This window comes from Vidua chalybeata, chromosome 19 (genome assembly GCF_026979565.1).
Source record: "Vidua chalybeata isolate OUT-0048 chromosome 19, bVidCha1 merged haplotype, whole genome shotgun sequence".
NCBI lineage: Eukaryota > Metazoa > Chordata > Aves > Passeriformes > Viduidae > Vidua > Vidua chalybeata.
In genome coordinates this window covers 5,577,983-5,595,427 of record NC_071548.1, presented here as the reverse complement: position 1 = coordinate 5,595,427, position 17,445 = coordinate 5,577,983, and positions in this window count along the sequence as shown.

The window sequence follows — 17,445 nt, the reverse complement described above, 5'->3', positions numbered from 1 at the left end:
GTGCTTACCCACAGACCCTGGATGTCTTCTTTTTAAGATAGTTCCTCCCCTTTACTCAGCACTCATGACTCACCCTGGGGTGTTCCATGACAGAGACTCTGCTTTTTCTCTGAAATAGTCACTGAGGTCCCAGGAAAAGGTCAAAATGCAGCAGGTTCCTCCACTGTGATGCCCATCCCAGCAGGGACCAAAAACCCTTCCCCTGCACAGAGCACAAAGGATTTTGGGGAGTTTTGAGAGATCCTGGACAGAGCAGGATGCAGGGACTGGGGTAGACTGAGTGCAGGTCAACCCCTGCTGATGGACTGTTTGGGATGCCAGATTGCTCTCCCACTTTTCATGGACTGGGAGGATGGACTGGGATGATGGACGGCCACCCAACCCCCAGCACCACTGCTCTCTGGCTCTGGAATGGGCTGCCAGCTTGAGCTGGGTTGCTTTTGTTTGTTTTCTCAAGCAGAAGAGTCTTCTTCTTTTCCTCCCCAAACCACCTTTTTTGGCACAGCTATGGGATTTTGACTGACAATGCTCTTTTCCCCCAGAATTAAATGCATCCACTGAAAGTTTCAGAAACCCAAACATACAAAGCAAAGCCACTTCCCTGGCTTTCTCCCAATATGCCACTTGGAAAGAGCAGAAAGCACAAACCTCCAGAATCCCCTTCCCTCTCAATGCCTTGCCATGGCAAGAGGAAGCTCTGTGTTTCCCTTTGGGTCATCAACTCCTTCCTTCCCAACTGACTGGTTGTGAGCCAAAACGCTGCAAATAACAGCAAGATCTAAATTCAAAAAGTGGCTGGAGATGGCAAATCTGCTTTGTGCTGAGACACTTCCCAATCCAGCCACCTCATCTTCTTTGGGGATGCATCCCTGCTACTGCCTGGAAAATCACAGTACATCCTTCCCACCCTTCCCTTGGAGTGAGAGGAGGACTGGGAGAAGTGCCTCAGAGGTAGAGGCTCTGGATGGAATGTGTACAGGGAAGGTGCCTACAAAGGTATTTACTGCATGAGGATTTTGAGGGCAGCTCAGTTACCTGAAAGCAGACAGAAGCACTTCTTCAAAGAGTCACTTTGGTTGAGTTGCTGGGGAATTTTTCAAGCCACATCCATACTGTGTCATTGCTATCACATCACCATCAGATGTGAGGTGTCATTTCCCTATTTCCAAGGTTTGGGTCCTAGGCAGGATGAGCAGCTGCCCAGTCCAGTGCAGGGGCTGGGATCCCCAGAACAGACTGAGGCCACTTTCTCCCCATCACGGCAGTCCCCAGGACTGTGTTACACCCCAGAGAGCTCCTGACTATGTCAGTGGAAGATCTCCTTCCATCCCCTGAGGATACAGCAATGACTTACAGACACCCAACATCAGCACTGTGACTCCCACATGGAGTTTTACTGTGATACTTCTCCTCCCACCTGCTGTGTGAAGGGGCCCTGGCTGAGTGGGACACTGGCCAGGGGCTGTCAATGAGGGGTTCGCAAGGGGGATGGCTCCAGCTCAGTGCCTCAGCCCCAAACAAACAGCAGTGTGTGAACATCCTCCTGGAGCGGAAGGTCAAGATGAGAGCAGGCAGGAATGAGGAACCCAGAGTGCTGACACAGAAGTCTGTCACAGGAGGATCTGTGATGTTTATCCCAGTTAAAGTGAGCATCAGTTGGAAGGCGAAATCAAAAAGGGAGTAGAGCAATTCAGTGACAAATCTGTACAACAGAATGTGATGAGGAATCACTCTGTCTAAAGTGGGGAGAGCCCTGCAGAGACTCCCCCCAACACCCTCCAGCCATGGCACGGGTGCTGAGGTGCTCCAGAAGCCCGGTGGGAATGGATAAACATAAGGCAGGGGATTGCACAGGGCAGGGGAAGGCACTCTGCTCTGAACCAGCGTCTCTGGGGGGCTGTGGCAGGATCCAGCAAGCCAAGACCTCTCTCTTTTGGCAGAAAGAGGCTCGGGAAGCACAAGGCAAGGCTGCTCTCTGAGAGAAGAAGCATTGCTGGAATGCTTCTCGGGAATCCCGCTAATGCACCCTGACAGGAGCACACCAATTTGCCTTTTCGTCTGGGCTGCACGCGGGACTGGAGCGAGCACCCTCGCGTGGCTCGGTGGCCGCATGAGCGAGCAAAGTGTGTCAGAGCCCCGGCAGCGCCATCGTGATGTGGTGTGGGCACGGCACAGGGGCTGAGATGAGCTGATACCTGCGCCTTTGCAGCCCCTGCCTGCCCCCGGGCAGCGCCCCCAGTCCCTCCCCTGCAGCAACGGGACACTGCCCGACACCATCAGACACTGCTTTTGCTCTAGTTCTGCAAGATTATGAATCTCGGTTTACTCTCTGGTGTTGGTCCTAAGAAAAAGCCTCAAAGCCTTTCTGAGACAGGCAGTAATTGAATCAATCAGAGCGTGCATCTCCTTGGTTCAGGGCCCAGCAAGAACAGATCTTCCCCAGTTCTCATCCCACTGTATTACCCACCACCACAGCTGAGCCTTTCCAGAGTCATGTCTTCCCTGGACTTCAATGATATTTCCAATCCTCGATTCTGTTATTTAATCTAGGGCCTTTGAAAAATAATCAGGTCGTTTCAGTCTGTCCTTCACAGGCAGATTTAGCAAGTTTGGTGAAACTGTCCTTAGGACATAAGGCTGAGTATAATATTGTAGCTCCTTTAGTGCTGGCTGATTGAGCAGGCACTGTCTGATCTCTCCGCTGCCACCTCAGATACCCAAGATAAGTCTGGATCATTCCCAGATCTCCTGATTCAGCAAAGCCAGTAAAAGTGGCAAAACATACTCGCCAAATTTGTTGTGGTGCAGGATTTGCTCTGGGCTCCACCTGAGGCTGGACTTAGCCAGACAGGGCCAAGGCAGGGGTTATTTAATGCAAGGAAATTAAGAATCCATACTCAGTGGATTCAGAGGATGAAATTCTGATTCCTTCCTAGCTCATGGGGAAGGAATGACTTCAGCAAGGCTCCAGTTTCCCTCAGATGTGTTGTACAGGCAATCCAGGGAGGTACTACAGCAGTTAATGAGGTTGGGCAGCAGAGAACAAGCAGGAGTAGGCCAGGAGGACAGTGAAGCAGAAACTCCTGAGCTGGATTTAAGTCTTCCACTGTTAGAGCTGTACTTCTCAAGGCAAATACACAAGTAATTAAGCTACCAGAGATACAGTCTGTGAGCAAACACACCAAACAATGGATCTAAATTGCAGGTTTATTTGGAATCGCTGCCATTTACAGGTCATTTCCTCTGATTCCATTGCTCTGCATTGATTTCAGCTGGTCAGCACTTGCTTGGGACTGTAAACTGCTCACTGTCTGCCAGAAACCTCTGCCGGGTCAGGGGGAGGCTGGTAGAGCAAGTGGTTTGCTCTGGGTGGTGGGGAAGTGCATTCCTAGGTGTGTAAAGGGAGGCAGTGATGCAGGTGTTGGGCTTCTGGGCTCTGAATAAAGCTGCTGTTATCACTTATTGTCAATGGGTCATGTGCTCCAGCATGATAAAGTGAGATAAAGCCCTTGGAGCAGGGCCAGGGCATGCTGCTGCCTGTGTTTTGCAAGCAAACAGTGTTGTCTCATTAGCCTGCATTACATTTGGAGATATCATGATAGACAGGAGAATTGTCTTCCTTCTGAGTGAGGTTAAACCTGCAGAGCCGAGTGTGTCTTTGGTGCAACGCCAGTGCCTGCAGAGGGAATGGACAACGTGGCCCTGTGAAGCTCTTCAATCCCTCCCTGCTCTCCTTTGTGATTCAGGGTAGTTAACAAATGTTGCTCGAGCTAAAAAGTCAGAGAATGCTCTCCGAGCCCCAGAGCTTCTCCTGCAACAGGAACCTGCCAGAAATTCCCATCCAGGGATAAGCAGACCTGGAGCCTCAGACCTAGTGAGATGTTGGGGGCTTACCCTTCTCTTCACCGCCACCTTCCAGGAGAGGTCTGTCTGAGTGCCTGCCCAGTTTGGGTGCCGAGGGCAGAGGTGTGCAGTCCCTGCAGCAGATCTGGGTCTCTGGGGTCTGTGGGGCCCAGCACACAGCTTGGGTCAGGCAGTACCCCTGCTCTGGGGCAGGAGAAGGCTGAGCATGCACTCAGGATGGTGGCATGAAGTCTCTATCCTCAATGGGCCATGACAGCACTGGGACATCTACGGGAAGGATTGTGCTGACAACTGTGGGAGTTTGGGAGTTTTGACAAGTTCTTGGTGTATTTAAGAGTTGCCCTGGCTTTGTTGAAGCCCCCCTGAGGTTTGCTGCTCTCTTCTTCTTGGCCCTGCCTCATGTGGGGTGTGTGCACTATGTTGAAACACTTGTTTATTTTCTGATGCAGACACCAGGCTTGTGATATCATTTGTTTTTGTGCTGTTGACTGTGTTCCAGTGCATGAGGCCATGGTCTGGCTGCAGGATGGTCTGGGTTGGGTTGGGTTGGGCTTTTTGGCCTCAGGCAAGCCTGAACCCCACTGTCCCTATCAGTTTTAAATTTTTTTTCTGGCTATTGATAGAAATGGGCCAGGAGACCAGCTCCTTTTAAAGACCTTTATTGAATGATCAGCTCTGGGTGGGGGGGGCCCGAGGGGTCGCGCACACCACTGCTGCTCCCTTTGGCGACGCAGAGGAGGAGGTGATCAGTTTTGCTTTGCAGCAGAACTGGGACTCCTGTCCTCGCGGGCGTGCCTAGGAAGACGTCTCCTGGCTCGTTGACTAGGGTCCTCATCTCAGTCTGATTACCTTTAGATGGTGGTGATCTCCAAAACCTGGTTGATGGTATAGGGGGACTCTTCCCCACTGAGTCTTGTTCTAAATCTCCATGTCGGCTCATTGTTTTCAGGGCCTCTTGTTGAGTTTTCTTCTGCCTAGCTTCATTTGCATATTACTGGAGCTATTTCCGGCTGCCATTTTGGGAGCAGCGGAGGCAATACCCGAGAGACTCAATAAGGGTACCGATAAAGGGATTCAGCAGTGGAGGAAGTAACTAGGGGTACAGCTAGAGTATTAACACAAGGGGGTACAACAATTCAACAGTGGGGGTAGTAACGGGGGGGGTATTACAACAAGGGTACAACTGGAGTGAATATGGTGTACAATAAAGGTGTCTAACAATTATCAGCTTATTTCAACCATCTTAACTTTACCGAATTTATTCATGACAGCTATTGTTTCTGAGTCCAATCATCTGACCCAGCAGAACCATCTCTGCAGTCAGAAGAAATAATGGGCAGATATAATTAGCAATGTCAGGCCCAGGCAGTCAAACCGCAATCGGACGGGTGCAGATGACTCTTGGAAGCATGGTCTGTTCCTCTTGTCATGAATAAGTTCAGTAAAGTTAAGATTGTTAAGATAAGCTGATAATGGTTAGACACATTTGTTGTACTACATATTCATTCCAGTTGTACCCTTGTTGTAATACCCCCGCCTTGTTACTTCTCCCACTGTGGAATATGCCCCCCCCATGTTCACTATGGTTGTACCCTTGTTATAATACCTCCCCGTTACCACTGTTGAATCCCTTTATTGGTACCCTGTCGTGGTTTGACATGGAAGTGAATTTTTTCCAGGAAGTTGGGTCAAACCAATCAGTGGTCAGGTTTGGATATTGGCACCTGGAGTGACCACTGAAAGTATGGACACGCCTCTGAGAACACAGGGGGTTAAAAGCAAGAACTCCCAAGAGAACTCTCTCTTTTGGTTCTGGTCGTCAGAGAGTGCAGACTCCCCCCCTGCCCAGCTTTAGGCTGGGTGGGGGAGGGGAAGCCACGCGGCCTTGTCCAGGTAGGTCGAGGGGGCTGAGGGTCTGGAACCCAGCCAGCTCCTGTGGACGGAAGGGTGGAGAGGAGTGGAGATGCCTTTGCCCCCCCCCCCCCCAAGAGGGAAAGAGACAGAGAGCCTGGCGGCACCTGGAAATTTGCTGGCAGAGGAGAAGGAGAAGGGGGGGGAATGCCCAGCGTGGGAGGCAGAACACCGGACCGAGATATCAGCCATCCAGGGAGTCTGAACATTTAACCCTTTCCAGGAAATGAGGGCTTTTTAAAAGTATTACTCCTCCTTGATTCGTAGTGGAAGAGAGATAGTCCGGGACCTGAGATGTTAGAAGAAGAAATATTTAGGTGGGAGGAGATGATGAAGTAGCTTTTGGCTGGACTTTTCTTGTTAGCCATGGACTGAACCAAAATCTCCTGCAATAGAGACTGCATTTTAGGGGAATGCAGTGGTGACCCGGGGAGACCTGTTTCAGCTTCGAACAGCACAAGAATGGCGAGAAACGAAGAAAGTTGAAGAGGGAATGATGATGCCCTCTGTCTTCAGGAAGAAGATGAGTCCTGTTTGGACCCCTCGGCCCCAGGGGAAAATGGGGGGGACTGTAGTCCCAGGATGAGAAACTGAACTGTTGTATCTTTGGGTCTGTGGCAAAGCATCCTTAAAGGAGCCCTATGAGCAGTCTGTCCATGCACGGTGGTGAGAGCACTGTGACATGGAAAGGAGAGTGTCACACTGGCAGATTTTCTCCGGGCGGTTGCCATGTGTGACAGGGAAACACAGGGGGGCAGCTGTGTTTCCTGGGGGGTCTGTGGTGCAAGAGAGACTTCTCTCTCCCTTGATAGTTTAAGTATAGATTACTTGAAGGGTGGTAATTTGATCAAGAATCCCGGGTGATATTTCATGGCTGGGTGTTTTTGGAATTGGGAGGAGGAGGGGTGGTTTAAAAGGTCTTCATCCTGGATTTAGTTTATGTGTTTTCTGTATTAGTGGTAGTTTAATAAAGTTTTTTTCCTTTGTTATTAAGCTTTGGGCCTGCTCTGCTCTGTTCCTGATAACATCTCACAGCATTTATTTAGAAAAAGTGCATTTTCATGGGGACGCTGGCATTGCGCCAGTGTCCAACCATGACATACCCTTATTCAGTCTCTCGGGTATTGCCTCTGCTGCTCCCAAAATGGCGGCCGGAAACAGCTTCGGTGATATGCAAATGAAGTAAAGCAGAACAGAATCCGACAAAAGGGCCTGGAAACAACAAACCAACGTGGAAATTTGGGGAATCAAGTGACTAGACTTAGTGGGGAGAGTCTCCCCATACCTTCAACCAAGTTTTGGAGATCACCACCACCTAAAGGTAACCAGACTGAGATGAGGACCCTAGTCAACGAGCCAGGAGACGTCTTCCTAGGCATGCCCTCGAGGACGGAAGCCCCAGTTCTGCTGCAAAGCAAAACTGATCACCTCCTCCTCTGCGTCACCGAAGGGAGCAGCGGCGGTGTGCGCGACCCCTCGGGCCCCCACCCAGAGCTGATCACTTAATAAAGGCCTTTTTAAAGGAGCTGGTCTCCTGGCCCATTTATATCACATGGGGGCTCGTCCGGGAGAGCCACGCCCACTGAGGACACCAGGACTGGGACGGCCGCCCACCCTGGGCCTCCGAGGGACTGCTGGCTACCTGGACTACAGGATCAGCCTGGGACCAAGCGACGCACGGGAGCACCGGAAGGGTAAGTAACTCCGGTGGCGGGCGAAGGGGGCGTGCGAAAGGTGTGTGAGTGAGACGAGGGCCGGCAGCTCGGACCCTCGAAGTGATTGTGGACCCCTAGTACCGCGGTTCCGGACTCCCATGAGGGGGCCAGCCAGGAATGGGGGGAAGCGAAAGGACTCGCTGAGTGAGGCGTCCCATGGGGATAGTAAGGTCCCCCCCCAGGCGTGCAGGGGATAGTCAGGTGTGAGTGGCACACAGTGGGGCTAGGTCTCCCCTGATAAGACCATTGCGGTCTGGGTAGGTCCGGGCGTGTGGAGTACCCAGGCGTTTTGTGTGAGTCACACGCATTCCGGGGTGCCCCCAGGCACTGCTGGCACCAAGCGCCCACGGAGGTTCTCACTTCCCAGAACCGGGCCAGACGTGCCGTAGGTGGTGCGCTGCTGCAGTCTCAGGGAGGGCACCGTAAACCCACGGCCAAGAGCACTGGGGTGGGGAGTCTTTAGGCAAGGACAGGCACCACACATACTTGCATACATCCCTTTCACCTAGGCTATTCCGCTGGGGAGGGATAGTCAAGCCGGACCGGTGGACGGTAAAGGGGTCGGGCCCCGCTTGGGTTGATCCCAGTTTCTGGGAAGGGATACCCCCGGGTAACCCCACGGAGTCTCCTGGAACCTTCCTACCTCCGTTTAAAAAAATTGAGGAAGGCAAGACACGGTATCAGAACGGGACGGTCTAGCCCGGGGAGTGGACTCGTGGTCCAGCCTGGCGGGAGGCTAGACAAGGGAAGGTCCTAGTGCCTAGGAAGGGGCTTCTGATACTAGGGACCCTGGCGTGCGCCGAAAAGGGTGCTCAATAGTCTCTGGAGTAGAGGTGAGGCGCGGGGGTACAGTTAGGGGGTCGGATCATTAGGATAGACTCCAAGGGGGATGGCAAAAGGGGCCGAACCCTAAAAAGGCGTGATTGTAAGGATTCACCCGGGTGAATAAGGAGAGAGAGAGAGTGTGAGTGACCTCCCCATCCCTTTTTCATAATAAAAATTATTCCCTGGTGTGAGAGTGAGGGTATGAAAGTATAAGAAGGGGTTTAAATTATTTCTAAGGGGGGAAAAGGCCTGTGTTGGAGTTAGATAATTTGGTTAAAAAGGAGTTTTTGAGTTGCTTATAGATTTGTGTTGCCCGTCTGTAAATTTCCGTTTGGGTAGGGGCACCTTAGAGGTTTGAGTTGTCTAATTGAAAATGGGTAAGTGTGTGAGTAGACAACAGGACTCCCTGAAAGAAAAGAGAAAGATAAAAAGCATCCCCATAGAAAGCCCACTAGGACAATTACTAAATCAGTGGGATTCTAAAGAAGCCACTAAAGCCCTTGACCAAGTTAAGATGATTTATTATTGCACTGAAATTTGGCCAAAACTAAATTTACAAGGGAAGTGGCCTTGGTATGGAACTCACGATCCATGGATCTGTTCACAATTGAACCAGTATTTAAGAACTCAGGAAGATCCTGACATAGAACAACTAACATATGCTGCCTGTTGGCAGACTGCAGATGTGGGAAAAGAAAGTGTGAGAATTTGTAAGTTAAAGAAAGGAGAAAGAAATAAGGAGGAAAAGGAAGGAGAACAAACAATTACTAAACCTTGGGATCCTCTGGATCACTTACCTCCTCCTCCTCCAATTTACCCAGCCCCAAACCCCAACACCTTACCAGCCCCTCCCACAGTGATCCCACTGCCACCTCCTCCTAACATCCCTATTCAAGACCCCAATCCCGTTCCGGTTCTTCCAGTGATAACCCCAGACCATTCTTCAACCCCTCTCTTTACCCCAACTTCTTTGCAGACTCCTTTAGCCACCAACTCAACTCTTCCTCAAACCATTCTCTCTACTCCGACTACTCTACCTCCCCCTAAGGTTTCCAATCTTAAACTAGAGTCTTCACCTAATCCTATAGTGAGTTTCCCATCTTCTCCTGACTTTGATATATCTCCAACTCCTCCTTCAGCTCTTCCACTGTCACCCCAAAGTTCAACCTCAAACTCCAGTAACATGAATTCACATCCTGCCCCCTCACCTTTATCTATCCCCTTACCCCCTCCTAATTGGGATTTGAGCTCATCCCTCTCTTCTACTAACAGGCAGGACCCACTAGACCAAATAACTCCAACTCCCCTTAGTGATAATTCTATTGATGGCCCCTGGTGTAATACCAGGTCGAGAACATCCAAACCTGAAAGGATGATGCCTCTCAGGGAAGTCCCAATGGGAGGAATGTTGGGGGGAATAGGATTTGTGAATGCGCCACTCACTGCTTCGGAAGTTCGGAGCTTTAAAAAGGAGTTAGGAAATTTGATAGAAGATCCACTGGGAATTTCAAATCAGGTGGACCAATTCCTTGGGCCTAGTACTTACACCTGGGGGGAGTTGAATTCCATCCTTAATATTTTGTTCTGTCCTGAGGAAGTTAGGATGATAAGAGCAGCAGGAATACGGATATGGGAAAGGGAGAATAGAATAGGGCCTCCTGGAGACCTTAAGATGCCTCTGGTAGATCCTGGATGGCATCCGAATCGAGAGGAAGGCAGAAGAAACATGAGGGACTACAGGTCTCTTATAATTAGAGGTATAAAAGAATCTGTGCCCCGAAGTAGTAACACAAAACTGGCTTTTGAGGGTACTCAAAAAAAAGATGAGACCCCAGCAAATTGGCTCAATAGGTTGAGAAGAAATTTCCAATTATATTCAAACATAGACCCGGAGAGTCCAGAAGGGCAAGTACTGTTAAAAGTACAATTTGTCACTAAATCCTGGCCAGACATTAGAAGGAAATTAGAAAAAGTTGAAGACTGGCAGGAGAAAGGTATAAATGAATTGCTAAAAGAGGCCCTTCGGGTTTTTTAAGAAGAGAAGAGGAGAAAGCAAAAGCAAAAGCCAGAGTAATGGTGGCCGTTGCTAAGGAGAGCGTTGGAATAAATAATGAACTACCCACACGTTCTCTGAGAACAAATCAAGGGAAGTCAATATCCTCAGGAGAGAGATATGGAGAAAAACCCGGTCTCAGGAGGGAGGGGGAGAGGCCAAGAAGAACGGGAGGAGCATCTAATGACAGGGCATGCTATTATTGTGGAGAAGTGGGACACTTTAAGAGAGATTGTAAAAAGCTAAGGATGGACGAAACAATTGTACAAGAGCAAGAGGCCTTAGAGGGGGTCTTGAGGGGTGATGATTAGGGGTGTCAGGGGCTCTATATGTTGGGGGATCCAATGACGAACCAAGAAGAGCCCCTAGTAAATCTTAATGTGGGTCCCCAAGAAGAGGATTTTGAATTTTTAGTAGACACAGGTGCTGATAGATCTAGTATTAACAAGATACCCATGGGGATGACTATTGGAAATAAAACTTGTGAAATAATAGGGGCGGAAGGGAAACAATTTAAAGCATCAATCATTGAAAAGGTAAAAATAGAAGGAAATTCAAGACAATGTGTAGCAGATACAATTTATTTGCCTAACCTGGAAACCAACCTGTTAGGAAGAGATTTACAAGTGCTGCTGGGAGTGGGAATTATACCGGAAAATGGCCAAATGATAGTTAGACTCATGAGATTAACCCAGAATGATATTGAAGAGATCTCCCCAGAGGTGTGGGCAGAGGAAGGGAAATATGGATATTTAGATATCCCACCAATAAAGGTAGAGATACAAAAAGACACCCCTCCCATACGGGTGAGGCAGTATCCTATATCAGCAGAAGGAAGGAGGGGATTAGTACCTGTGATTGAGCACTTATTAAAGGAGGGTATCCTAGAACCCTGCATGTCCCCACATAATACCCCCATCTTGGCGGTTAAGAAGGCTGAAGGAAAGTATAGACTGATTCAGGATTTAAGAGAAATAAATAAGAGGACTATTGCAAGACACCCGGTAATGCCTAATCCATATACGTTATTGAACCAGATTCCAAGGGAACATGCCTGGTTTACAATTATAGATTTAAAAGATGCTTTTTGGTCATGCCCCTTGGCAGAGGAGTGCCGGAATTGGTTTGCATTTGAGTGGGAACATCCAGATAGGAACCGTAAGATGCAATTAAGATGGACACGCCTACCACAAGGATTTACTGAATCCCCTAACCTGTTTGGGCAGGCATTAGAAGAATTGTTAGATCAATTCCTTCCTAAGAAAGAAGTAAAAATGTTACAATATGTTGATGATATACTAATATCTGGAAAAGAAGAAAGTGAGTTTAGAAGTGTCAGTATACAACTTTTAAATTTCTTAGGGAGAAAGGGGCTGAAGGTATCAAGAGATAAATTACAATTTGTAGAACCTGAAGTTATCTATCTCGGGCATGTGATTGGAGGGGGATATAAAAAATTAAGTTCTGAGAGAATTACAGGAATTTTATCGATTCCTACTCCAAAAACTAAGAGGGATATAAGAAAACTCCTGGGGTTATTTGGATATTGCAAATTGTGGATAGATAATTATACACAGAGTGTAAAATTATTGTACAACAAATTGGTGGACCAGGAACCAATTAGATGGACAACGGATGATGACCAACAATTACGAGATCTAAAAGATAAATTATCTTCAGCCCCTGTACTAAGTTTGCCAAATCTTGGGAAGGAATTTGACCTTTTTGTAAGCACAGAGGAAGGAATTGCATATGGGGTACTTACCCAAGAATGGGGAGGATCTCGAAAACTGGTAGCTTTCCTATCGAAGTTATTGGATCCAGTAGCTAGGGGATGGCCAACCTGTTTGCAGGCAGTTGCAGCTACAGCAGTTCTGATAGAAGAAGCCCAGAAATTGACATTACAAGGAAAAATCAAGGTACACACTCCACACGATATTAGGGCAATTCTCAGCCAAAGACCACAACAATGGCTTACTGACTCCAGGATCTTGAAATATGAAATTATGTTAATAGATACTAACTATGTTAATAGATACTAACTATCTAGACTTTGCTACCTCTAAATGCCCCAATCCAGCTCAATTCCTTTCTGGGGAACCAGTAGACAATTTAGAGCATGATTGTCTTATGTTAATAAACATGCAAACCAAAGTAAGGGAGGACCTTGGAGATGTGCCCTTACCATATGGGAGAGTACTGTTCACAGATGGGTCCTCCAGAGTGATCACCAGAAAAAGAGTTTCTGGGTATGCAATAATAGAAGGAGAAGATATGAAAATTTTAGAAAAAGGAAAGCTCTCTCCAAATTGGTCAGCCCAATGCTGTGAGGTATATGCATTAAAAAGAGGACTGGATTTGTTGGAGAAAGATTATGGCACTATTTATACCGATTCCCAGTATGCATTTGGCATAGTTCATACATTTGGTAAGATTTGGGAGGAGAGGGGATATCAAAATTCAAAAGGTAAAAATCTAGTACACACAGAACTAATAAAGCTAGTATTAAAATCTTTGCAGAAGCCAACAGAAATAGCAATTGTACACATAAAAGGGCACCAGAAAGGAGATACCTTCGAAATAAAAGGAAATAAACTGGCTGACCAGGTAGCTAAGGAAGCAGCTTTGGAAGTGGGGGAACCAATTAAGATTTTCAAACTAGGAGAGAAGCCTGAGAAAAGGGGTGACAAAGTAGAACCAATATTCAGTGAAAAAGAACGAAAAGCGATAGAGGAACTCAAGTTATGCCAAGGGGAACAAGGGGAATGGTTAACCCAAGATGGAAGGAAATTTTTGAACCAAGCGCTAGCATGAAAGATACTAACAGAAATACATGAACTAACACATTGGGGAACTCAGGGACTATGCGACCACTTCCTTAGAGAAAATATTTGTATTGGAGTATACGATTTGGCCAAATCAATAACTAAAGGATGTGTAATTTGTCAAAAGGTCAACCAAAAGGTAATGAGAAAAGTAGAACCTGGAGGAAGGGGATTGGCTTTAAGACCATTTCAAAATATTCAAATAGATTTCACTGAAATGCCTCCAGTACAGGGATATAAACACCTATTGGTAATAGTGGACCATCTCACCCATTGGGTAGAAGCTTTTCCTACCAAAAAGGAGACTGCAGAAGTGGTTGCAAAGATAATCCTGGAAGATATCCTCCCCCGGTATGGTTTAGTAAACACCATTGACTCAGACAGAGGACCTCACTTTGCTGCTCAAACCTTACAACGGGTGATTGAAGCTCTGGGAATGAAATGGAGGCTACATACCCCATGGCACCCCCAGAGCTCAGGCACAGTTGAAAGAATGAATAAAACTCTTAAAAATGTATTAACAAAACTAATAGCTGAAACTAAATTAAATTGGCTCAAGTGCTTACCTTTAGCTCTATTATGGATCAGAACGAGACCCCGAGCAGACATAGGAGTCTCCCCCTATGAGATGATGTTTGGACTTCCCTTTTTATTGTCCCCCTATAGTACTGGAGCTTACTTAGATGGAGAAGAAGCTACCCAAAAATACTTAGAAGCCATTAGAAAAACATTGGAGGGCCTTAGAAAAAAGGGATACATACCCCAAACCTCTCCCCATGATACAAATGTGCACGCTATCCACCCTGGGGATTGGGTATTAATCAAATCCTGGAATAATGTCCCTCTAACACCTAAATTTGAAGGTCCCTTTCAGGTGTTGCTGACTACACACACCGCGGTACGGACCCGGGAAAAGGGTTGGACACATATCACTCGAGTTAAAGGGCAAGTAACACCTCCTGACGAAGGACCCAGCTCCCCTGCACTATCCGCAGAACCAGTGGAAGGAACCCCATCCACTAACCCACAGGAGTGGACAGTAATCCAAAATCCGGAGGACCTGAAAATAATTCTCAGGAGAAACTCAGGAACTGACAAGGACTGAAGGACAGAGTTAAGGAATGTGTTATGGGATGAATGTAATGAATCTTGTAAACTGTTACAAATTGTTTTAAGTGTTAAAAGACCCAGGGTCGTTCCTAGTTAAAGAGTTACAAGCCTTACAAAAAGGTTAAAAGTTTTTTTATACAGAAAAGTAGTAGAAAATTCTCCTACTGAGTATTCCTAAAAGGGGTAAGGAAAAATTAGGGAACAGAGAGTGAAAGCAGCCATTGTCGGAAGACTCTATTCAATATACAGAGAGACCTCGGCCCCAAGAGGCAAGACCGGGGGGTGTCAGCATGAGGGAAATGGCCCCTACCGGACTCTTGGAAAAGTTGATGGTGATACTACTGATATATGGTACTCTCAGCAAAGGAGAGAACCCTTGTACTAAGTGTTATCACCCTATATATGATGGAGAGAACCTGAGGTCCCTATTCAGAGTCCACACCAATATTAACCCAAGCTGTTTTAATCACTCTCAGTTAATTACCTGTCAAGAAGACGGGAAAGTTTATTGGACTACAATAAATACTGCCTCTTATAGGCAGTGCCTACTTGGGGAGTGCCCAGTAGGAGAAGCTTGGTTTTGTTTCGAAAACGAAGGACTAAAAGACATAGTTAAGGAAAACAATTGATGTGGGAAAAGGATGATCCTGATATCCCCTTAGGAAAAAATTTGGTCATAGATTTGGTTGAAAAGATAAGCAAAGAACTAAATTTGACCAGTTGTTGGATTTGTGGAAGTACCCAAATGACAGAAATCTGGCCTTGGGAGGGAATTGGTTTAAGCCCACTAGAAATTCTGAGATGGAAACAGATGAAACCGGAATATGAACTGTTGGCATCTAGGGGAAGAGAAAAATGGGATCTAAAATCAAAGATAATAGGGGAAGAATGCATTCTAAGAGTAGGGAAGAGGTATAACACTCCTGTAGGGAAGATGGCATGTAAAAGATATTTATTAATAAAGAATTTAGAGACCAAATGGGTCCCCAGGGAGCCCCTTACATACTGGGCTATTGGGAAAACAGAAAAGGGATGCATATATCATGAAGGATATAACCTTCATAAATGCACAGAAAAAGGAGTAAACCCCTTTTGGGGAATCAGAGAAGTATAAAAGTTTTGGGAATTCCCAACCGAAGTTGGAGATGGGTTTTGGCAGGTCCCAGAGTATTTATTTTGGATTTGTGGAGATACCGCATATACAAGACTCCCGGGGGACTGAGCAGGGAGTTGCACCATAGGGGTCATTAAACCAGCCTTTTTCCTACTACCCAAAAGGTCAGGAGCACAATTAGGAGTCCCGGTATATGATGACCTAAGGAAAGAAGATAGAAAGAAAAGGGACCTAATTGACATGGGAGGTACACAAACATGGAAAAGTAAAGTGTGGACTCCAGATGAAATTATCCGGACCTATGGACCGGCTACTTGGGCTCAAGACGGATCCTGGGGCTATCGGACTCCTATTTATATGTTAAATAGAATAATCAGACTCCAAGCAGTGCTTGAAAAAGTGTCCAATCGAACAGCACTAGTATTTGAACACATAAGCGACCAATTATCCCAAACCAGAACAGTAATCTATCAAATTAGATTGGCAGTAGATTACTTATTAGCGGATGAAGGAGGAATATGTGGGAAATTCAACTCCTCCGAATGCTGCTTGGAGATTGATGATAAAAGTGAGGTGATTAAAAATATTTCTAAAGAAATCCGAAAATTGGCTTATGTAGGAAATCAAGAATGGACACCCTTAATAGATAGTGACTGGTGGGATGAATTTTGGTCTTTCAAAGGGAAATGGTGGAAAAAGGCTGCATTTATAACTATTTGTGCAATAACTGGACTGTTATTTTTACCCTGCTTATTCCCCTGTCTAGTCCGAATACTGACATCAACAGTGCAAGCCAGCATCCAACTTCCCGAGACCATTAACAAAAAGCAAACAAAGATCATGGTGATGGAAAGTCAAGAACAGAAACATGCAGATGCCAAGGAAATATACAACCATTACCAAAGACTTAGGAAATTCTATTTCCAAGAACCAGAGACGGCAAATTGATGCGGGCATCCGCCCGATCAAATAAATAGAGGGGGGAGTTGTCATGAATAAGTTCAGTAAAGTTAAGATTGTTAAGATAAGCTGATAATCGTTAGACACATTTGTTGTACTACATATTCATTCCAGTTGTACCCTTGTTGTAATACCCCCGCCTTGTTACTTCACCCACTGTGGAATTATTATATGCCCCCCCCATGTTCACTACGGTAGTACCCTTGTTATAATACCTCCCCGTTACCACTGTTGAATCCCTTTATTGGTACCCTTATTCAGTCTCTCGGGTATTGCCTCCGCTGCTCCCAAAATGGCGGCCGGAAACAGCTTCGGTGATATGCAAATGAAGTAAAGCAGAACAGAATCCGACAAAAGGGCCTGGAAACAACAAACCAACGTGGAAATTTGGGGAATCAAGTGACTAGACTTAGTGGGGAGAGTCTCCCCATACCTTCAACCAAGTTTTGGAGATCACCTCCACCTAAAGGTAACCAGACTGAGATGAGGACCCTAGTCAACAAGCCAGGAGACGTCTTCCTAGGCATGCCCTTGAGGACGGAAGCCCCAGTTCTGCTGCAAAGCAAAACTGATCACCTCCTCCTCTGCGTCACCGAAGGGAGCAGCGGCGGTGTGCGCGACCCCTCGGGCCCCCACCCAGAGCTGATCACTTAATAAAGGCCTTTTTAAAGGAGCTGGTCTCCTGGCCCATTTATATCACTCTGGCTCGAGGCCATCTGCTGCTCTGGAAAAGTCTCTATTAGATAAACTCCTGAGTAAAGATTAATTTATTTCCAGTGCAATCAACAACATCAGATTTCTTTAAAGGGAGTCGTAAAGAAAAGGATCTTAACAAGATATTGACTGTTACCTTCAGGTTTAGGCACAGCTTCATCCCGTTTCTAATAACAATTTTTTTTACTCTAAGCAGAGTCCTAACTGGGTTCTGTAAATGCAGTGGAATCCCAAAGTGAACCTGTCGGGGTAAATCAGGCTCAACACCAGTTTGGTCCAGTGTCAGCCGGAGCAGCCTCGGTGCTTCTTAAGTGCCAACGAGCCTGCTGTGAATCCGGGCTGGAGCAGGGCAGC